Here is a 25,762-nt window from a genome sequence, read left to right on the forward strand (position 1 = left end):
GTGAAAAAAGCAATTTTTTGCCTTTCCCATTGATCTCTATGGGAGACTGTCTTACGCGGGCAGTATTACGCGTGTGACATACACGCGTTAGGAGCATCGTTAGATGGTCTTATTTTAACTCTAAATACCGGAGTCAAACAATGCCGTGCGTTAGACATAAACACGCGTGGCGTTAACAGCCCTTTTACCGCCGAACTCCAAATCTAGGCCTAAGAGAGTTATACCTAGTAACACTTTGTTACAAGAAGTATATACTAAACATGTTTTTCGACACAAAGAAATAACATTAGTGACACCCTTATTATTCACAGTTAAGGTAAAACATATTGTATGCCTTGATTTTCATATATTATATGTTACACCGTTTATAAATTCTTTATTGTGTGTATAAATAAAATATTTTATCAATGCTACGTAAACTGCAATATAGATGTCAAGCAAAATATACATAATACATGTCAATCTAAAGTTAACTATAAAACTGCAACAATAAGACAGCTGTTTCCTGATTGCCACACACCCTGTGGGAGTTAATAATTGACCTATCAGGAATAACATGAGGATATTTAAATCTGTTCTACACCATTATGAGAATCTTGATAAAGGCCTACGGGGCTGAAACGCATAGATTGCCCATTTGTATACTCTTAGAGAAAACTTTGATTGTAGTAGGTGAGGTGCATTAAAGCCGTCTAAATCATTAGCGGTGTATACATGTGCGTAATCCCTCACCCAGGATCTATATATCAAGTTTCTCCAACTTAACCCTGCTACAAATCTGCAGATTACACTGACTCAATACCTGTGACCCATTAAACCGGAACAGGTAATAGGGCCTGGAGGTACAGCCCGAAAGAGAAGGTTTGGCTGCCACATCGGCCCCAGGACTTACCTGCCACTGACTGGAAATACCACACTATCTCTCTGAACGAAACAAGATTCGGAAATCTTACAACTTCGGAAAACTTAGCAATTCCGTTTGCCATCTATACCGCATAAGATACTTGTGCACGAGTGGATTCAATTCCCTATAATTTTTCCAGGTCCGCTACAACTCTTTTTTTGCAAACAGGATTATTCAATTCCTGAGGACGTTAACCCTTCTACATCAGTACGGTAAAACACCAGTAATCAAATAAGAAGTATACAATACAATAGAATTCCTCCCATTGGTCAAGCTGTTATGAACTGTATTTATCTTCCAAATATCAGCATTTAGATCCTTAAATTACTGTTTTTAACATTGTTCTTAAATTGCCGTTTTTATTTGTTGTACTTGATACATTAGGTGCCGGCACCAACTTATTACTAAGATTGTTTTATATATAATTTTACCTTATTCTGTATCATTAAAACCCTTTAATAATCTTTCATATACTGACTGCATATAGTTTTATTTAGTATCATCTTTTAGGCTACTTTAGACCAACACATTTGTAATAATCCATCCTTTCCTATCAATATTGGTAATATATTTTGTCTTCAATATTTGAGGAATTTATTTTTCCCTCACACTAATATTTAGTATCCTTCCCATAAATTTGTCACACACATATATATTATTTGTAATCATACACCCAGCACCACAGTTATTCATTGCCCCCCTCCCTCTCTAAGCTGTTCTAGCGCTACCCAAAATCCTTGTTTGTTCTTCACTTTTGGTTGGTTCTAGGAGATAGTCCAACCTCTGGGTTAGCATTTTAGAGATTTAGAGTGTAGTATCTTTAACCACCTGTGTTTGTGTTTTATTTTATTTATCTCCGGTTTCAGATCCACTCTCACTATCAGTCATATTTATGTACTATAATATCTTTTCCTAAACAGTTCGTTTTCAAATTAGCCTATAGTCACTCCACCTTCCAGAATCTCAGAAATATTTTCTACTAATCAACTACACATCTTCTCAAGTGTTCTGAATTTTTCACAGTACAACTATACACACTATATTGTATATTAACACAATCAATTTTATATCACCAATAATTTTGTCTCACATTATTACCCTTACTCACACTATCAAATTACTATTAGACACTATATCTTTTAATTCTAATCCATTCAAACATGGAAATTTTTGCTCAGAGGGACATGATCCTCAGAAATATTGCATCTAATACCAACATTACATCAGAAAACCCTATAGCATCTAATTTAGATGACATTTTCTCTGACTTAGAGATGACATTATTAAAAGAGATTAAGCATACCTTAGAAATTAAATATATACAGAATTATATTGATCTCAATATGGTACCTAGAGGCCTTAGGCTGAAAAAAAGCTGCACATTCAGTTTACCTGATATACTATCTAAAGAATGGTTTGAGATTTTGGAAATGGCCTCCATTGGACTTATGAAAGTCATTGTTAAGCCAAGGAAAATACATCTTAGTGATATCAAAAAAGAAATTGAAACAACCAAGAATAAACTTGACAATTTAGAAATAAATCAAAATTATAAACAGACTCAATTAGAAATTGTAAAAAAACTTTCTGAACATAAAGAAATTATCATTTCTCAGAAAAACTCTAAATTCAATAGAGATTTAGAGGATTATAATACCAATGCTGAGGTTGATGTCACCTCTAATGAGGAACCAACACTTAGTGAAAATGTGGATACAATAGCAGATAACACTCCAATCAACCTCAAAAAAGATCTCACCTCTCTATTTAGTAAAAACTACTCAAAAACACACAATAAATCTAATCACTCAATTTCTCATAAAATTAATGCAAATAATGAATATCCAAAAAGAGCACAGAGTAGTTATCAGAATCATAAGAAAATAGAGTACAATGATAATGAACCAATCAGGAGTAAATTTAATGGAAATATGGCAACACACAATTATATTCCCGCCAGAAAAAAACAATATTGGAATAGGAACAGGCAAAATGATTATGAAAATAATAGGGATACATATGGAAATCATCCAGCCCAACATAGTTTTGAAGATAGAAGCACCTTATATCATTCATATCCAACTCAAAACAGATCAACATTTTCACAAAATCAGTACAATCAATCATATGAACGTGATAGGTTTATGAATAGACAAACCACGAATAATTATAGACCTAACCACTATAACTATCAACATGAATTTAACTACACTAGAAGAAATGATCCTCCACACTACAGAGGAAATCACTATCAAAGAGACAACACTAATGACAATTGGAGAATCCCCCTTAAAAATAGATACGAACCTTTACTACAGACACCTAATCAGCATAGAGTTTACACTAATGGTAATCATGAGAACAACAAAGATAACAGTTCAACAATTGAGACACCTTTTTTAGGCTACTCCCCCGCAAAAGCGGGGCCTTCAAGAAATTTTCAGGAATTGGCAAAAACACAAAGAAATACACAAAACAAAAGAAGACTAGAGGCAGACGAGGGAGAGGAACCTCTAAACAAAACATTAGAAAGATAACCCAAACTAAATTAGATATCAAATCTGGCATTTTTAATATCAGTAAAGTGACTCTAAATGAAAAACAAGAAGAAGTCCTCAATAAAGGCCTCACTTTTGCCCCCTCATGTAAATTGAACAAATTTGAAACGCTAATCAACATAAATCAATATATACGTAAGATCACTTTAAAAAGATATTTTTTTAAAAATCCTGTTCAATACAAATCAACAATCGATAAAGATCATTATGTACATACAGAGTATAAACCTAAGTCTGTTTTTTATCCAACCAACTAGAAAAGTGAACATATTAAACTCTATGAACAAAACATCAAGAAAGACCTCATATCATTAGACCAGACTAAACCATTAAAGAATAATCTAACTAAAAAAGAATTTGAAGTATTAACAGAATTAAAAAACAATAAAAAGATAGTGATCAAGCCGGCAGACAAGGGGGGAGGAATTGTAGTCATGGACACCGATTATTACATAGAAGAATCAAATAGACTTCTGAATGACAAAACCACATATAAAAAGTTAATAAGTAATCCCCTTCAGAAACAAATTAAACAATTAGACACTCTTTTAAAGAATGCTAGTACAGAAGGCATTATTAACCAGTCAGAACTGAATTTTCTAACCATAACTCACCCAAAGACCCCTACATTCTATTTTCTACCAAAAGTGCACAAGCACAAAACTAGACCACCTGGCCGTCCTATCATATCAGGGATAGAATCACTTACTAGTAATTTATCACAATATGTAGATTTCTATCTCCAGAAATATGTTGTCAATTTACAATCATATCTGAAAGATTCAACACACTTTCTTAATCTAATCAAAAACCTCGTCTGGCAGGATAATTATATTTTTGTCACTTGTGACGTTAATTCACTCTACACTTACATTTCCCATAATTTAGGTATATCAGCAATTAAATTATTTCTTGATAGGGATAAAAAACTGGCTACGATACAAAACAAATTCATTCTAAACTGTATAGAATTTATCCTATCAAACAATAGTTTTCTATTTAATGACAAAAAATTTTTGCAAATCAAAGGTACTGCTATGGGCACAAGGTTCGCCCCCAGTTATGCCAACTTGTTCATGGGCCAATTTGAAGAAATCTATATTAACAACGGCCCATGGGGGGCGAACCTTGTGCACTATTGTAGATACATTGACGACATTTTCATAGTATGGAAGGGTGACACAGAATTATTAGACATATTCATCACTGATATAAATAATAATGACATGGGTTTATCCTTTACCCACGAATACAGTAGTAGAAAAATCCACTTCCTCGACATTGAAATTGAGATTATTAATAACCTAATACAGACTAGAACATATTTTAAGGATATAGATGCAAACAATTATATACATTCTGAAAGTTGCCATCTAATGAAATGGAAATCTAATATCCCCAAAAGCCAATTTATGAGGATAAAGAAAAATTGTTCCTCCATAGATAGCTATCAGTCACAATCCCAAATTCTGACAGACAGATTTATAGAAAAAGGATATGACCCAAATACTATCAGAAAAACACAAAATGAAGTGGCTAACATAAATAGAGATACACTACTATCAACCAACCCAAAGAAGTTAAAAACCAATAACCCAAACAATAACCATGATGACCTCTTTATACCATTCATAACTGACTTCAGCTCACAACATTTAGAGATTAAAAATTTTTTAAAAAAACATTGGTATCTCTTGAAACAAGATCATATTTTAGGGCATAATATAAAAAATCAACCAGATATTATTTTCAGGAAAGCAAAAATCTTAAAAATGATACTTTCACCTAGTGAATTCAATAATGACAATAAAACATCAGACAGAGACCTCTCAGGGAAACAACTCAGTGGCTATTTCCCATGTACCAATTGTAAATCCTGCCAGTACAGTACTAAGCTCACTGAACTAAAATCTCATAAATATTACACTAAAATAAAAGAAATTATCAGATGCACAGATAAAAATATCATTTATTGTATTGAGTGCTCTTGTAAACTTCTCTACTTTGGTCAAACAAGTAGAATGTTAAAAGATAGGATTAGAGAACATTTGTTGAAAATAGAACACAAATCCTCAGACACTAAACTCTATGCTCATTTCAAAGAAATTCATAAGGGGGATCTAAAACATTTTAAATTCTGGGGCTTAAAAAAACTCACATTAAACAAAAGGGGAGGAAACATGAACACCCTTCTCAACAAAAAGGAAGCAGAATATATATTCCATTATAATACTCTCTATCCAGATGGTCTAAACTCAGAACTAGACCTAAATTCACTTATTTAATATATATTAAACCTTAAACATACACATGTAATATGGGACACATGTAATATGGGGCTCAAGCACAACTATAGAATAGGATCAATATTCTCCCCATTCTTTAATATTCTCTAACTTTTTCAGTAATTCTAGTATCCTCCTTGATATAACTAACTCAAAGAATGAATTATTGCTTGCATGTTCTGGGGATCATGTCCCTCTACTGCCCGAATTTAACATTATAATATAAAATAAATACTACACTAATCTGACCACAATTCTGTGACCAGTTATTCTTTCAATAGATTCTCAGAAAAAGACACCCACCTGTATTAATTAGTTTAACACTACACATCACCTTCATTCATTTTTTTTTTGTATTACAATATCTTATACCCCTCATCTGTATTTGCACGACCTCTTGTTGCTTTCTTTAGCTTCTGATTCTAATCTAAATTCTATAATTCATTTGCTTATAAACCCAGATAATTATCTTCAGGTAGCACCATCTCATTCCGTATACTTAAAATCTTTAAAATCTTTTGTATTACAATATCTTATACCCCTCATCTGTATTTGCATGACCTCTTGTTGCTTTCTTTAGCTTCTGATTCTAATCTAAATTCTATAATTCATTTGCTTATAAACCCAGATAATTATCTTCAGGTAGCACCATCTCATTCCGTATACAAAAAATCTTTTAAATCTTTTGTATTACAATATCTTATACCCCTCATCTGTATTTGCATGACCTCTTGTTGCTTTCTTTAGCTTCTGATTCTAATATAAATTCTATAATTCATTTGCTTATAAACCCAGATAATTATCTTCAGAACTATACTCTAAAACTTAATGTATCGAATCACATAGATCTTCACTTTTCTATTTTCTTACTCTCTTAGAGAGTTATACCTAGTAACACTTTGTTACAAGAAGTATATACTAAACATGTTTTTCGACACAAAGAAATAACATTAGTGACACCCTTATTATTCACAGTTAAGGTAAAACATATTGTATGCCTTGATTTTCATATATTATATGTTACACCGTTTATAAATTCTTTATTGTGTGTATAAATAAAATATTTTATCAATGCTACGTAAACTGCAATATAGATGTCAAGCAAAATATACATAATACATGTCAATCTAAAGTTAACTATAAAACTGCAACAATAAGACAGCTGTTTCCTGATTGCCACACACCCTGTGGGAGTTAATAATTGACCTATCAGGAATAACATGAGGATATTTAAATCTGTTCTACACCATTATGAGCATCTTGATAAAGGCCTACGGGGCTGAAACGCGTAGATTGCTCATTTGTATACTCTTAGAGAAAACTTTGATTGTAGTAGGTGAGGTGCATTAAAGCCGTCTAAATCATTAGCGGTGTATACATGTGCGTAATCCCTCACCCAGGATCTATATATCAAGTTTCTCCAACTTAACCCTGCTACAAATCTGCGGATTACACTGACTCAATACCTGTGACCCATTAAACCGGAACAGGTAATAGGGCCTGGAGGTACAGCCCGAAAGAGAAGGTTTGGCTGCCAGCACAACACCTCGGCCCCAGGACTTACCTGCCACTGACTGGAAATACCACACTATCTCTCTGAACGAAACAAGATTCGGAAATCTTACAACTTCGGAAAACTTAGCAATTCCGTTTGCAATCTATACCGCATAAGATACTTGTGCACGAGTGGATTCAATTCCCTATAATTTTTCCAGGTCCGCTACAACTCTTTTTTTGCAAACAGGATTATTCAATTCCTGAGGACGTTAACCCTTCTACATCAGTACGGTAAAACACCAGTAATCAAATAAGAAGTATACAATACAATAGAATTCCTCCCATTGGTCAAGCTGTTATCAACTGTATTTATCTTCCAAATATCAGCATTTAGATCCTCAAATTACTGTTTTTAACATTGTTCTTAAATTGCCGTTTTTATTTGTTGTACTTGATACATTAGGTGCCAGCACCAACTTATTACTAAGATTGTTTTATATATAATTTTACCTTATTCTGTATCATTAAAACCCTTTAATAATCTTTCCTATACTGACTGCATATAGTTTTATTTAGTATCATCTTTTAGGCTACTTTAGACCAACACATTTGTAATAATCCATCCTTTCCTATCAATATTGGTAATATATTTTGTCTTCAATATTTGAGGAATTTATTTTTCCCTCACACTAATATTTAGTATCCTTCTCATAAATTTGTCACACACATATATATTATTTGTAATCATACACCCAGCACCACAGTTATTCATTGCCCCCCTCCCTCTCTAAGCTGTTCTAGCGCTACCCAAAATCCTTGTTTGTTCTTCACTTTTGGTTGGTTCTAGGAGATAGTCCAACCTCTGGGTTAGCATTTTAGAGATTTAGAGTGTAGTATCTTTAACCACCTGTGTTTGTGTTTTAATGATAAATGCAGACAGAGTGTGCTGTCGGCATTTATCGATGTGCAGCGGACATGATACTCTACATCGTATCATGTCCGCTCGCACTTTGATAAATATGCCCAAAAAAGTGTAAATATAAAAGATTGTGCATATTTTATTAAGGGAAGTAAATTGAGAAGTTGTTTAAAATTGCTGCTCTACCTGAATCATGAAAGTTTCATTTTGATTCGAGTGTCCCTTTAAACTAACTATACACATAATCTAACATGAGCATATAATTGTACCTGCATGCAACAAATACTGTATAGTAAGGGACAATAAAGGCTAGATTACAAGTGGAGTGCTAAATTATTTGCCCGTTTGCGGACACGCAATAAATAACCAGCCATTACAAGTGGCTATTCTTGCTACCGCGAGCTTGCGGTAGCAATTAGCGCTCAGAAAATTAACCAAAGATTAGATATATGGTTCATTTTCTAAAAGTGCCCCAAATGCCCTCAAAATAGAGGGCATTATAGTTTTTTATTAAAAAAAAAAAAAGAACTGCACTAGGCAGTTTTGGGGCCTTAAATTTGGTGGGAGTGGGGTGTTAGAAAAAAATAGCACTGAAAAGTGCCTTTACATTGTTGTCGATAAGAAATGTGTTTTCCCAGTAAATATAAATGTATATGACTATTACATATATTTATGTGTTTAATATGCGTATATACACATATTAACACATTAATATATATGAATATAATCATATACATGTATAGTTAAAAATGCTGCAATCATTGCTCGACTTACCCCCACTAAACACCGCCACTATACTAAAATGTTTAACCCCTATCCCACTGCTCACGGACCCTGCCTCAACTAAATAAAAGTTTTAACCCCTATCCCGCTGCTCCCGGACCCCACTGCAACTAAATTAAAGTATTAACCCCTATCCCGCCGCTCCCGGGCCCCACTGCAACTAAATAAAAGTATTAACCCCTAAACCCCTGGCCTCCCATATCACTACCACTAACTAAATCTATTAACCCCTAAACCACCAGCCTCCCACATCGCCATAAACTAAATTAAGCTATTAACCCCTTAACCTAACAACCCGCTAACTTTACATTAAAATTACAACATCCCTATCTTATAATAAATTTAAACTTACCTTTAAAATTAAAATAAACTATATTAAACTATTAATTAACCTACCCTAACTATTATCCTACAATTAAATTAAACTATATTAAACTATTAATTAACCTACCTATTATACTAAAAATACATTAAACTATCAATTAAATTAGCTATATTACATATTTAAAAACCTAACCCTACTCAAATTATTTAAATATACAATTAAAAATTTAAAATTACAAAAAAATAAACACTAAGTTACAAAAAATAAAAACTCTAAGTTACAAAAAATATAAAACACAAAGTTACAAAAAAAAAACACAGTATCAAAAATAAAAAAGAATTACACCTATTCTAATAGCCCTATCAAAATAAGAAAGCCCCGCAAAATAAAAAAACCCTAGCCTACAATAAACTACCAATGGCCCCTAAACTTGCCCCAAATAAATCAGCTCTTTTACCTGGAAAAAAAAAATACAAACACCCCCCCAACAGTAAAACCCACCACCCACACAACCAAACCCCCCAAATAACAACCCTATCTAAAAAACAATTTTCCTGAAAAGGGAATTTGTATAGGCATTGCACTTAAAAGGGCATTTAGCTCTTTTACTGCCCAGACCCTACTCTAAAAATAAAACCCACCCAAAAAACCCTTAAAAAAATCTAACACTAACCCCAGACGATCCACTTACAGTTTTTGAAGTTCCGCTTGAAGGATCCATCCATGCGGCCTCTTCTATCTTCATCCATCCGGCGAGGAGCGGGTCCATCCTGGAGACATTTGACGTGGAGAGGGTTTATCCTGAAGACATCCCACGAGGAGTTCCTCTTCAATACAGTCTCTGCCGTAAACTGGATCTTGAATGCAAGTGACGTCATCCAAGATGGCGTCCCTTGCATTCCTATTGGCTGAAAGGTTCCAATCAGCCAATAGGTTTAGAGCCGCTAAAATCATATTGGCTGTTCCAATCAGCCAATAGGATTTGAGCAGCTCTCATCCTATTGGCTGTTCCAATCAGCCAATAGGATGAGAGCTCAATCCTATTGGCTATTGGATGATTGGAACAGCCAATAGGATAAGAGCTGCTCTAATCCTATTGGGGTTAATAGCTTAATTTAGTTTATGGAGATGTGGGGGCTGGTGGTTTAGGGGTTAATAGGTTTAGTTACTGGTAGTGATGTGGGAGGCCAGGGGCTTAGGGGTCCGGGAGCGGCGGGATAGGGGTTAATACATTTTATTTAGTAGCGGCGATGTCGGGGGGCAGATTAAGGGTGTTTAGACTCGGGGCTTATGTTAGGGTGTTAGGTGTAAACGTAACTTGTTTTCTACCATAGAAATCAATGGGATATCTGGCAGCAGCGAGCATAAGCTTTTGCTGCTTTCAGACTCCCATTGATTTCTATGGAATCCACGGCCTCCAGGGTGGCTGATTGAAAACCAGGTACGCTGGGCTGGGAAAAGCCGCGAGCGTAACGGTTAACTACTTGATAACTTTTAAAAAGTGTCAAATAGTGCCAAATGTGTATTCGGAACATCTGTAATGACGTAAGTATCGATTTGTGTCGGATTGAGACCTGCGGATCGTATGTTACGTCACAGATTTCATATTTTGCCTGTCTGTAGACTTTGATAACTAGGTCAAATCAAGCTTGCCATAATTATGCTGCAGAATTCCAGCATATTTCAGGTTGACGGCTTGATAAATATCCCCCTCTGAATCATTAAAGAAAGAATTTGGGTTTTATGTCCCTTTAAGAACTTTCTAATTCTCTGAACTGAAAAAGCACACTGCAAATGTCTCAAGGCTATCCATGTTGCATATCTTTTCCTAATGGTCACCAAACACTAAATACATTTCATACACCTCCTTCTTATTGTGGGTGCTGCCATTTTGGAGAGTTGCTGCACATAAGCAAACACATCAGCACTGGAATGCAGTGAAAGATAGATCTCAATATGGTAGCACCTGTAATTAGAGGGAGGCGGAGAAGAACCTCAGTACTATACTTAAAAATGTATTTAGTATTTAATGTCCCTTTAGCAAAAAGAACTATGAAACAACACAGTCTATACTGATGCACTCTATACTAACATTATGACTTCGGCTAGCTTTGTCAGTTGTAGACTCTATCCGAGATTTACACTTAGAAATAATGATTTAGTGACGTTTGGCTATTGAAAAAGAAATACAAAAAAACTCCCAGCTGTTAATTTGTTTAAAAAAATGTTCTTCTATAGCAAAAACCACAGCGAAATGGATTTCAATGGCGTATAGCGCCAAAGACGAGCACCTATAGCTCTGAACAGTGGGCTAACTAGCTAGCTTGGAAAATGTACTAAGAAAATAAATGTGTTCAGAGCGCCTCAAATGGGCTAGGTGTTGTACAATGTGTAGAGTGTGTATTTAGAAATATTTTAATTGTAAATCTAGTACTTTACACAAGAATAAAACATGCCACGGTGGGTACAGTGGTAATAAATGACAATAAAAACAATAAGATGTGGATCCACTCTTGTACAAATTAAATATTGAATTTATCTATGTAAAAACACTGAATATAAAATGATGCAGAGGCAATAATAATAGTAGCCCCCCCAAAAATATGAGAAAGTTAAAATTCCAAACAATGTCTGAAAGAAATCAATCCAATGTGTGGATTAAAAGATACAGTAAATCAAATGAATGGATTGCTGATATCGACTAGGAGGAGGATACCGTAAGACAGTGTTTTTCAACCAGTGTGCCGTGGCACACTAGTGTGCCGTGAGAGATCCTCAGGTGTGCCACGGCAGACTGACAACAGTGTGACATATTTTTTAAACTTTGCTTGTTTTTTACTCCCAGTGCAGGGGTAGTTTGTAGGAGGCATGGCATAACAGCACAATACATACAGTATGTGTGTGTTTGTGTGTATGTGTATATATATATATATGCTGTATTAGGCTACAATGTGTGATTTTTTTTAAATTTTGGGATGGTGGTGTGCCACAGGATTTTTTAATGTAAAAAAGTGTGCCACGGCAAAAAAAGGTTAAAAATCACTGCCGTAAGAAATATTGTGTACCAGTGTTGGTGGTGATAATGTGTATAAAAAAGGGAGTGAAAAATTATCCTTACTGATTGCAAATATAAAGAAAACAGACAGTGTCAACTTGCTTATTCAAAAGTGAAAAAAATGATGTGAAAAATTGAAAAAATTGCAAAGGAAAAAATTAAAAAATGCTGCTAAAAAAATGAAACAAAGGGAACAAAGTCAGTGATCCAAAAAAATAAATAAAATAAATAAAGGAAAAAAGAGAACAAAGTCAGTGATTGTAATCCAACAAACAAAATCCTAAAAAAGGCTAAATGTGAAAATCCAAATAAAAGTCAAAAGTTAATAATGTGTAGAAAAGGAAACCTTATTTTCCTAGTGGTGAGAGTCGGGCTGAGGTTCCTGATGGTGAAAATAAAGTCAACGGTCTTTTAGGTCAAACCCAATTAATGGGCTAGTGTTCCTGTTCCTGATGGTGAGAACCTTTGGTGATTGGGAGAAACTCCAATCCAAAAAAAATGTTTCTTTTTGAATCATAAATTAAACCTAAAGGCAAATAAAAACAACAATAGTGTAGATGGTACTAAAAACTTATATAAAATCAGAATAGTGCTTACCAGCTGTGGTCAACGTGTTTCGGCCTCCTCTAGGCCTAGGCCTATATCTAGTGAATGTGTCCTGAGAAAGATGCTTTTTAGAGGCAAACTCACAATTCATGTTCCTTCATTGGATTTCTGCCCAGAGAGAGCCACACCAAGTTCTGTTTAATGTGGGCAGAATCTTCCTAAACCTCAGAGAAAGCAGTTTATTCATATTCTTTAGGCTGTTAGATTTGTTTGGGTAGAGTATGGAAAAAGCCCGGTCTGCCAACTTTCCGCAGGTCCTGACCCTGCTGGATTCAATATTCTCTATGTAAATAGCATTATTTCAATTCATTTGCTTTTAAACCCAGATAATTATCTTCAGGTAGCACCATCTCATTCCGTATACTTAAAATCTTTAAAATCTTTTGTATTACAATATCTTATACCCCTCATCTGTATTTGCATGACCTCTTGTTGCTTTCTTTAGCTTCTGATTCTAATCTAAATTCTATAATTCATTTGCTTATAAACCCAGATAATTATCTTCAGGTAGCACCATCTCATTCCGTATACAAAAAATCTTTTAAATCTTTTGTATTACAATATCTTATACCCCTCATCTGTATTTGCATGACCTCTTGTTGCTTTCTTTAGCTTCTGATTCTAATATAAATTCTATAATTCATTTGCTTATAAACCCAGATAATTATCTTCAGACCTATACTCTAAAACTTAATGTATCGAATCACATAGATCTTCACTTTTCTATTTTCTTACTCTCTTAGAGAGTTATACCTAGTAACACTTTGTTACAAGAAGTATATACTAAACATGTTTTTCGACACAAAGAAATAACATTAGTGACACCCTTATTATTCACAGTTAAGGTAAAACATATTGTATGCCTTGATTTTCATATATTATATGTTACACCGTTTATAAATTCTTTATTGTGTGTATAAATAAAATATTTTATCAATGCTACGTAAACTGCAATATAGATGTCAAGCAAAATATACATAATACATGTCAATCTAAAGTTAACTATAAAACTGCAACAATAAGACAGCTGTTTCCTGATTGCCACACACCCTGTGGGAGTTAATAATTGACCTATCAGGAATAACATGAGGATATTTAAATCTGTTCTACACCATTATGAGCATCTTGATAAAGGCCTACGGGGCTGAAACGCGTAGATTGCTCATTTGTATACTCTTAGAGAAAACTTTGATTGTAGTAGGTGAGGTGCATTAAAGCCGTCTAAATCATTAGCGGTGTATACATGTGCGTAATCCCTCACCCAGGATCTATATATCAAGTTTCTCCAACTTAACCCTGCTACAAATCTGCGGATTACACTGACTCAATACCTGTGACCCATTAAACCGGAACAGGTAATAGGGCCTGGAGGTACAGCCCGAAAGAGAAGGTTTGGCTGCCAGCACAACACCTCGGCCCCAGGACTTACCTGCCACTGACTGGAAATACCACACTATCTCTCTGAACGAAACAAGATTCGGAAATCTTACAACTTCGGAAAACTTAGCAATTCCGTTTGCAATCTATACCGCATAAGATACTTGTGCACGAGTGGATTCAATTCCATATAATTTTTCCAGGTCCGCTACAACTCTTTTTTTGCAAACAGGATTATTCAATTCCTGAGGACGTTAACCCTTCTACATCAGTACGGTAAAACACCAGTAATCAAATAAGAAGTATACAATACAATAGAATTCCTCCCATTGGTCAAGCTGTTATCAACTGTATTTATCTTCCAAATATCAGCATTTAGATCCTCAAATTACTGTTTTTAACATTGTTCTTAAATTGCCGTTTTTATTTGTTGTACTTGATACATTAGGTGCCGGCACCAACTTATTACTAAGATTGTTTTATATATAATTTTACCTTATTCTGTATCATTAAAACCCTTTAATAATCTTTCCTATACTGACTGCATATAGTTTTATTTAGTATCATCTTTTAGGCTACTTTAGACCAACACATTTGTAATAATCCATCCTTTCCTATCAATATTGGTAATATATTTTGTCTTCAATATTTGAGGAATTTATTTTTCCCTCACACTAATATTTAGTATCCTTCCCATAAATTTGTCACACACATATATATTATTTGTAATCATACACCCAGCACCACAGTTATTCATTGCCCCCCTCCCTCTCTAAGCTGTTCTAGCGCTACCCAAAATCCTTGTTTGTTCTTCACTTTTGGTTGGTTCTAGGAGATAGTCCAACCTCTGGGTTAGCATTTTAGAGATTTAGAGTGTAGTATCTTTAACCACCTGTGTTTGTGTTTTAATGATAAATGCAGACAGAGTGTGCTGTCGGCATTTATCGATGTGCAGCGGACATGATACTCTACATCGTATCATGTCCACTCGCACTTTGATAAATATGCCCAAAAAAGTGTAAATATAAAAGATTGTGCATATTTTATTAAGGGAAGTAAATTGAGAAGTTGTTTAAAATTGCTGCTCTACCTGAATCATGAAAGTTTCATTTTGATTTGAGTGTCCCTTTAAACTAACTATACACATAATCTAACATGAGCATATAATTGTACCTGCATGCAACAAATACTGTATAGTAAGGGACAATAAAGGCTAGATTACAAGTGGAGTGCTAAATTATTTGCCCGTTTGCGGACACGCAATAAATAACCAGCCATTACAAGTGGCTATTCTTGCTACCGCGAGCTTGCGGTAGCAATTAGCGCTCAGAAAATTAACCAAAGATTAGATATATGGTTCATTTTCTAAAAGTGCCCCAAATGCCCTCAAAATAGAGGGCATTATAGTTTTTTATTTAAAAAAAAAAAGAACTGCACTAGGCAGTTTTGGGGCCTTAAATTTGGTGGGAGTGGGGTGTTAGAAAAAAATAGCACTGAAAAGTGCCTTTACATTGTTGTCGATAAGAAATGTGTTTTCCCAGTAAATATAAATGTATATGACTATTACATATATTTATGTGTTTAATATGCATATATACACATATTAACACATTAATATATATGAATATAATCATATACATGTATAGTTAAAAATGCTGCAATCATTGCTCGACTTACCCCCACTAAACACCGCCACTATACTAAAATGTTTAACCCCTATCCCACTGCTCACGGACCCTGCCTCAACTAAATAAAAGTTTTAACCCCTATCCCGCTGCTCCCGGACCCCACTGCAACTAAATTAAAGTATTAACCCCTATCCCGCCGCTCCCGGGCCCCACTGCAACTAAATAAAAGTATTAACCCCTAAACCCCTGGCCTCCCATATCACTACCACTAACTAAATCTATTAACCCCTAAACCACCAGCCTCCCACATCGCCATAAACTAAATTAAGCTATTAACCCCTTAACCTAACAACCCGCTAACTTTACATTAAAATTACAACATCCCTATCTTATAATAAATTTAAACTTACCTTTAAAATTAAAATAAACTATATTAAACTATTAATTAACCTACCCTAACTATTATCCTACAATTAAATTAAACTATATTAAACTATTAATTAACCTACCTATTATACTAAAAATACATTAAACTATCAATTAAATTAGCTATATTACATATTTAAAAACCTAACCCTACTCAAATTATTTAAATATACAATTAAAAATTTAAAATTACAAAAAAATAAACACTAAGTTACAAAAAATAAAAACTCTAAGTTACAAAAAATATAAAACACAAAGTTACAAAAAAAAAAACACAGTATCAAAAATAAAAAAGAATTACACCTATTCTAATAGCCCTATCAAAATAAGAAAGCCCCGCAAAATAAAAAAACCCTAGCCTACAATAAACTACCAATGGCCCCTAAACTTGCCCCAAATAAATCAGCTCTTTTACCTGGAAAAAAAAAATACAAACACCCCCCCAACAGTAAAACCCACCACCCACACAACCAAACCTCCCAAATAACAACCCTATCTAAAAAACAATTTTCCTGAAAAGGGCATTTGTATAGGCATTGCACTTAAAAGGGCATTTAGCTCTTTTACTGCCCAGACCCTACTCTAAAAATAAAACCCACCCAAAAAACCCTTAAAAAAAATCTAACACTAACCCCAGACGATCCACTTACAGTTTTTGAAGTTCCGCTTGAAGGATCCATCCATGCAGCCTCTTCTATCTTCATCCATCCGGCGAGGAGCGGGTCCATCCTGGAGACATCTGACGTGGAGAGGGTTTATCCTGAAGACATCCGACGAGGAGTTCCTCTTCAATACAGTCTCTGCCGTAAACTGGATCTTGAATGCAAGTGACGTCATCCAAGATGGCGTCCCTTGCATTCCTATTGGCTGAAAGGTTCCAATCAGCCAATAGGTTTAGAGCCGCTAAAATCATATTGGCTGTTCCAATCAGCCAATAGGATTTGAGCAGCTCTCATCCTATTGGCTGTTCCAATCAGCCAATAGGATGAGAGCTCAATCCTATTGGCTATTGGATGATTGGAACAGCCAATAGGATAAGAGCTGCTCTAATCCTATTGGGGTTAATAGCTTAATTTAGTTTATGGAGATGTGGGGGCTGGTGGTTTAGGGGTTAATAGGTTTAGTTACTGGTAGTGATGTGGGAGGCCAGGGGCTTAGGGGTCCGGGAGCGGCGGGATAGGGGTTAATACATTTTATTTAGTAGCGGCGATGTCGGGGGGCAGATTAAGGGTGTTTAGACTCGGGGCTTATGTTAGGGTGTTAGGTGTAAACGTAACTTGTTTTCTACCATAGAAATCAATGGGATATCTGGCAGCAGCGAGCATAAGCTTTTGCTGCTTTCAGACTCCCATTGATTCCTATGGAATCCGCGGCCTCCAGGGTGGCTGATTGAAAACCAGGTACGCTGGGCTGGGAAAAGCAGCGAGCGTAACGGTTAACTACTTGATAACTTTTAAAAAGTGTCAAATAGTGCCAAATGTGTATTCGGAACATCTGTAATGACGTAAGTATCGATTTGTGTCGGATTGAGACCTGCGGATTGTATGTTACGTCACAGATTTCATATTTTGCCTGTCTGTAGACTTTGATAACTAGGTCAAATCAAGCTTGCCATAATTATGCTGCAGAATTCCAGCATATTTCAGGTTGACGGCTTGATAAATATCCCCCTCTGAATCATTAAAGAAAGAATTTGGGTTTTATGTCCCTTTAAGAACTTTCTAATTCTCTGAACTGAAAAAGCACACTGCAAATGTCTCAAGGCTATCCATGTTGCATATCTTTTCCTAATGGTCACCAAACACTAAATACATTTCATACACCTCCTTCTTATTGTGGGTGCTGCCATTTTGGAGAGTTGCTGCACATAAGCAAACACATCAGCACTGGAATGCAGTGAAAGATAGATCTCAATATGGTAGCACCTGTAATTAGAGGGAGGCGGAGAAGAACCTCAGTACTATACTTAAAAATGTATTTAGTATTTAATGTCCCTTCAGCAAAAAGAACTATGAAACAACACAGTCTATACTGATGCACTCTATACTAACATTATGACTTCGGCTAGCTTTGTCAGTTGTAGACTCTATCCGAGATTTACACTTAGAAATAATGATTTAGTGACGTTTGGCTATTGAAAAAGAAATACAAAAAAACTCCCAGCTGTTAATTTGTTTAAAAAAATGTTCTTCTATAGCAAAAACCACAGCGAAATGGATTTCAATGGCGTATAGCGCCAAAGACGAGCACCTATAGCTCTGAACAGTGGGCTAACTAGCTAGCTTGGAAAATGTACTAAGAAAATAAATGTGTTCAGAGCGCCTCAAATGGGCTAGGTGTTGTACAATGTGTAGAGTGTGTATTTAGAAATATTTTAATTGTAAATCTAGTACTTTACACAAGAATAAAACATGCCACGGTGGGTACAGTGGTAATAAATGACAATAAAAACAATAAGATGTGGATCCACTCTTGTACAAATTAAATATTGAATTTATCTATGTAAAAACACTGAATATAAAATGATGCAGAGGCAATAATAATAGTAGCCCCCCCAAAAATATGAGAAAGTTAAAATTCCAAACAATGTCTGAAAGAAATCAATCCAATGTGTGGATTAAAAGATACAGTAAATCAAATGAATGGATTGCTGATATCGACTAGGAGGAGGATACCGTAAGACAGTGTTTTTCAACCAGTGTGCCGTGGCACACTAGTGTGCCGTGAGAGATCCTCAGGTGTGCCACGGCAGACTGACAACAGTGTGACATATTTTTTAAACTTTGCTTGTTTTTTACTCCCAGTGCAGGAGTAGTTTGTAGGAGGCATGGCATAACAGCACAATGCATACAGTAAGTGTGTGTTTGTGTGTATGTGTATATATATATATGCTGTATTAGGCTACAATGTGTGATTTTTTTTAAATTTTGGGATGGTGGTGTGCCACAGGATTTTTTAATGTAAAAAAGTGTGCCACGGCAAAAAAAGGTTAAAAATCACTGCCGTAAGAAATATTGTGTACCAGTGTTGGTGGTGATAATGTGTATAAAAAAGGGAGTGAAAAATTATCCTTACTGATTGCAAATATAAAGAAAACAGACAGTGTCAACTTGCTTATTCAAAAGTGAAAAAAATGATGTGAAAAATTGAAAAAATTGCAAAGGAAAAAATTAAAAAATGCTGCTAAAAAAATGAAACAAAGGGAACAAAGTCAGTGATCCAAAAAAATAAATAAAATAAATAAAGGAAAAAAGAGAACAAAGTCAGTGATTGTAATCCAACAAACAAAATCCTAAAAAAGGCTAAATGTGAAAATCCAAATAAAAGTCAAAAGTTAATAATGTGTAGAAAAGGAAACCTTATTTTCCTAGTGGTGAGAGTCGGGCTGAGGTTCCTGATGGTGAAAATAAAGTCAACGGTCTTTTAGGTCAAACCCAATTAATGGGCTAGTGTTCCTGTTCCTGATGGTGAGAACCTTTGGTGATTGGGAGAAACTCCAATCCAAAAAAAATGTTTCTTTTTAAATCATAAATTAAACCTAAAGGCAAATAAAAACAACAATAGTGTAGATGGTACTAAAAACTTATATAAAATCAGAATAGTGCTTACCAGCTGTGGTCAACGTGTTTCGGCCTCCTCTAGGCCTAGGCCTATATCTAGTGAATGTGTCCTGAGAAAGATGCTTTTTAGAGGCAAACTCACAATTCATGTTCCTTCATTGGATTTCTGCACAGAGAGAGCCACACCAAGTTCTGTTTAATGTGGGCAGAATCTTCCTAAACCTCAGAGAAAGCAGTTTATTCATATTCTTTAGGCTGTTAGATTTGTTTGGGTAGAGTATGGAAAAAGCCCGGTCTGCCAACTTTCCGCAGGTCCTGACCCTGCTGGATTCAATATTCTCTATGTAAATAGCATTATTTCAGGCTTGAGATAGGTTCAACATCCTTTGCATGGGATGGACAGAGTACAGAGTAGGTGCACAATAAAGGAAAACAATGGGACTGGGGTGGGGGATGACCAGTAGGGACAGAGGTGTCTTCTGAGGTATATATTTGCCTGAGTTTTGTACTGGTAATCTTATAAAGTTGCTTGACTTTTTAAAAGAATAATAAAACACTAGATGTTAAGTGACACGCTAACATTAGGACACAAGCAATACAATACATATCATGGGATTAATTTGTGTGCATATTAAAGGTTGAAAGGAAACATGTTCACTTAAAATGCAATCAAACTAAACTCGCGTCGGGTTAGTGCAACTGAAGACCTTGCGTAAAATAATAGGGATAAAATAAAAGTTGCAACAAATACAACATAAATACATTAAAATATTGTGTTCCACTTATATAAACACTATCTGATAAAAACTATTCATATAAATAATAATAAAAAGTTATAAGGGTTCAAAGGTATATAGTATATGTCCATGTTACTTGACTGCAAAGGGCTATAATATATATATATATATATATATATATATATATGTCTAAATAATAATTATATAATAATATTTATTAATGTGTTTTACTGTGTATTTACTGTAAATGTTTCACATTCTAATGTTCTTCACATAAAAAAACACTGCGCTAGACCTAAAACGCGAAACCTGAAGAGCGTTACGCATATTTTACATTCCTATGTTGTTCCCATACTAATTTTTTAATTTTTTTATTATTTAATATATATTTCTATATATACATTGATAATGTTAATGTAAATTATATATCTATACCTATATGTCTATGGGAATAGGTATATATATATATATATATATATATATACAGTATATATATATATATATATATATATATATACAGTATATGTATTTAAAATAAAAATAACATTGTCTTGTATGTAAAGAGCATTACAATTTGAAATATTAATGCCTCTTGTTGGTATTAATCCACGCATTCAAAAAGATTACTTCTATTGGTGTTTACGTTAGAGCTGCAGCGCTAAATAGCAGGCCACTTGTAATCTAGCACTAAATAAAAAAAATCACTATATACCTGCTGTGAAATGTAGCTTCTAAAATAGCAGCACTCATAATTGGAGTGCGGTGCATGACATTTATTTAGGGCTAGATTACAAGTAGTGCGCTAACTGTTGTGCATGAGTGATAAGGGGTTTATTGTTGCTCTTTGCCCGCGTTGGAAGTTGCGCTCGTATTACAAATTTAAAGTAAATACGTTCGATTGAGCGCAATTGAATTTAACATGCACAACTTCAGAGCTCTGGTTAACTGTTATGCTCAACTATAAAAGTTCAGTTACACTTATCACTATCTGATAAAAAAATGTTTTTTAAAAAAAATTGCAATAAAAAGTTATAAGGGCTCAAATCTATGAGGTCTTGGTCAAAGGGCTTTAACATAAAGATACATACATATACATGTCTAAATATGTATATGTATATATATATATATATATACATATGTGTGTACATATGCATTTACTTGTATATATGTATTTAAAGACATATATACACATATAACCACATAAATACATATGTATACATATATAGGGGCATATTTATCAAGCTTAGAATGGAGCTTGATGCCCCGTGTTTCTGGCAAGCCTGCAGACTCGCCAGAAACAGCAATTATAAAGCAGCGGTCACAAAGACCGCTGCTCCATAACCTGTCCGCCTGAGCAGGCGTACAGACATCGCCGGAAATCAACCCGATCGAGTATGATCGGGTTGATTGACACCCCCTGCTGGCGGCCTATTGGAGTCTGCAGGGGGCGGCGTTGTACCAGCAGCTCTTGTGAGCTGCTGGTGCAATGCTGAATACGGCGAGTGTATTGCTCGCCGTATTCAGCGAGGTCTGTCGGACCTGATCCGCACTGTCGCATCAGGTCCGATAGACCTTGTTAAATAGAGGCGATAGACTGCATTGGTATAGATATATATTTTATCAAAAAAACATCAGTTATACAGTATATAGAAATATGTATTTATGCATGAATAGAACACATTCAGCTATGTGAAAAATATTGGAATGTAGAATACTCATATTTCATGTCGGGTTAGCGCTGGTTAAATGTGATCGGGTTTGTGTGACTTGTTGGGTGTTAGGCTTTTTTTTCTACTTTTCGCGCTCAATTGAAGTCTATGGAGGAATATGTTTATGCGGTCAGATATTCTAACTTCGTCTTTTTGCGCGCGTCGAGAAAGTGCGTGAGCAAAAAACATTTTACTTTCAAGTTGTAATGAGTACAAAAGGCTGAAGTCAAGCTGCGTTAACTCGTAATCAAACTCTTAGGGGCCAAATTAGCAAGCTCCGAATGGAGCTTGATGCCCCTGTTTACACACAAGCTCTGAGGCTGCGGACATCAATCCACTCGATCCTATACGATCCGGCTTATTGACACCCCCTGCTAGCCGCTGATTTGCCACAAATCTGCAGGGGGCAGCATTGCACAAGCAGTTCACGAGAACTGTTTGTGCAATGATAAATGCCAACAGTGTATGCTGTCGGCATTAATCGATGTGCGGTGGACATAGGGTTGCCACCTCAGCCATGTTTTCCTGGACACTTATGAGTTACACATGCTGCAGGGTGTGCAGGGAGGAACATGTGTTTCTGGACAGCACTATTCATATTCCTCCCTGCACAACCTGCAGCATGTGTAACTTATAAGTGTTCTGTATTTTAAGGGACAGGTGGCAACCCTAGGTGGACATGATACGCTACATCGTATCATGTCCGCTCGCACTTTCATAAATCGTCCTGTTAGTGTTTAATACTCCATTACCTTGAATTTATATTCAGTTGTATAAGGTTTAGTGATTACTGAACATTTGCTATGTTAAACTAATTTTGCTTTTCTGGTTTTACATAAACTATATAAAAGTTGTTTTATATCTGACTGATAATTCCATATTGGAGCCTGGTTCAATGAAATGTAATTTACAGTGTGGCACTGTACAATGTATTGATTTTCTTTTTGTTTTGTTTATATTGTTAATATACTTCCAAATTAATACAAAATATTGTTTTATTATAATATTTAATTAAATTAACATTGAAATGTTAATTCTCCTAGATTTCAGTGTAATGCTAAGGGAATCAACATTTAATCGGTAATTGTATGATTTCAGATTGTTTTTTAATCAATAGCTCTCAGTACACTCTCCTGTACCATCTGAGTAAAGGTAAGTCTGCCTGTCTTCTCATTTCTTCCTCTTATCTTTCCCCTTACTTCCTCTTTCCCTTCTTTTGTGACTCCCTTCCCTCTAGTTCTCCAACTAACTCTCCTACTCCCTTCCCTTTTTATCTTTACCACTCTCTCCCTCTCTTCTTCTCTTCCTCCTCATTTTGCTTTTTTATGTCAACAACCCCATGTTTCCCCTCCCTCTTCTCTTTCCCTATCCCCCCTGTTTGTCTCTATACCCATCTTCCTCATTCTCTGTCTTTCCCTTTCTAGTTCTTAATTTCTTTAACATTATATCCCTGGGTCAACATTTGCACTACTTCCTCACCCTCCATCTTCTTCAACTACAGACCCAGATTCCAGAGAAAAGTAAAGTCAGTGCTAATGATAGTGAAGGGACCTCTAGTGGGCCAGTAACAACATTAAGGGATTACCAACTTGAAGTCTGGAGAAATGCTAAAGCCATGTTTGTTACAATAATGCATTTGGAGAGGCGGTGTCTGTTCTTACCTTTATAGGGTCCTGCAGCAGTGATTCCAGCCTCTTTCGGTTTCCAGACTTCAAGGAGAAGGTTTTTCTGAAGTTTGCTGCAAAGGAGTGGAGCATGGAGAGATCTAGGAGGAAAACTGTGCCTCCCAAGCGTTACAGGGAGGTGGTGGAGCTATCTGCCAGGAAGAAGGGACCTGCAAAGCAAAGACAAGAACCTGAGACTGAGGATCTAGTACCCCCCACACCCCAAAAGTCCCCACCAGCCAGGCGTTTCAATAAGGGGAAGGGGAAGAATGGGATGGGGTTGGGGGAGGGAGGCCCTAGTTGTCAGTCCCGGGGTGAGGGGACCCTAGAGGGAGCACCCGTTGGGGGATCGCAGGCCCAGAGGTCAGGGGAAGCAGACAGGGAGGCTCCAGGTGGGCCCAGCAGTGGCCACGAGGCCTCGCAGTGTAGGCAGGGCCCCTTAGGGCCGGACATTGGGGCGCAGTTTGCGGCCTTATCGCCGGAGGCCATGGTGGCAGTCCTAGCCCTAGCGCAATCCTTATCAGGCCAAGCGCAGGGCTCAGGGACCTCTGTGGCAGCCGGTGGTGAGGTAGGGACCGTGAGGCCTAACATAGTTAATGCAGAGTGCGCAGCGGTAATGGCTCCCTCTGATGGTGGCTCACGCGAGAACTCCTCCGAGATTTCATCTGGGGAGGAGGAGGAGAGTAGCGGCCGCCATCTTGGGAGCAGGAAGGAGCCGGAGGAGACACCCTCACGCGACCGGAGCTCTGCAGGTAACTTGGGGAGACTACCGGTCGCGGGAGGGGCAGCAAGGGAGCCCACGGTGTGTGAGAGGGGGCACTTACCTCGCGCAGTAGAGGTGGCGGGTCCGAGCAGGGCGAGGCAGTTGTGTGGTGAGGATGAGAGGCTGACCGACAGGCCAGGGGCTGGTGCGCATGCGCAAGCAGAGGTGAATCGCGGTCAGTGGCGGATGGGCTCTGAGGTGATGATGAGTGCAGATGAGAGGCCAGGCACCAGCGCACAGGCGCAGGCACAATCGTATGAAAGTGTGGGAAGAAGGCCTCAGGTGTTTGCTGCGGCGAGTGAGCGGAACACATACAGGGAACATAGGGGAATGTTTGCAGATAAGGGACAAATGGGGGCCAGGAGGAATGAAGGTATGATGAGTGGGCACACGGGGCCTAGTGAGAGAGAAGGTAGACAAACTTACAGGTTAGATCTGCCACATGGTTCCCAATACGGGTATGGCCAGCATGGGGGGTGGGCCCATGCGGGGATAACGCATGGTTATCAGCAGGCAAGCCAGGTTGCGGCTGTCGAGCGTATGAGAGAGGTTGGCAGGGAGCATGACAGGCAGTATGATATGGTGCAAATGTAAGGAGGGGTGAGTGAGGACACCATTACGAGGGCAGTTGAAGCAGCGCTGCGGGCGGCTCACGGCGCTAGGCCCCTGCCTGGGTTCAGTGTTCATGCCCAGGAGGGGGCGGTGCAGGAACAGACTGTTTGGAGTGCTGTGGCTAGAGCTTTGGGCATGCACGTGGGTGAGAGTCAAGGGGGGGAAAGGAGGGGTGATTCTGTTGATGCACCTCCTGTTGAACGGAGTACTCCCCAAGTTATTTTGTCCCCGCAGGTGCCGGAACAGTCGGCAGCATGAATGGAGTCAGGATCAAACAGCGCCTTGGTGGTAGCAGGGCCCAGCAACAGCCAACTGAGAGCACTGCTGCAAGGGCCGTAAGGTGGCGGCGCAGGG

Source organism: Bombina bombina, chromosome 5 (genome assembly GCF_027579735.1).
Source record: "Bombina bombina isolate aBomBom1 chromosome 5, aBomBom1.pri, whole genome shotgun sequence".
Classification (NCBI taxonomy): domain Eukaryota; kingdom Metazoa; phylum Chordata; class Amphibia; order Anura; family Bombinatoridae; genus Bombina; species Bombina bombina.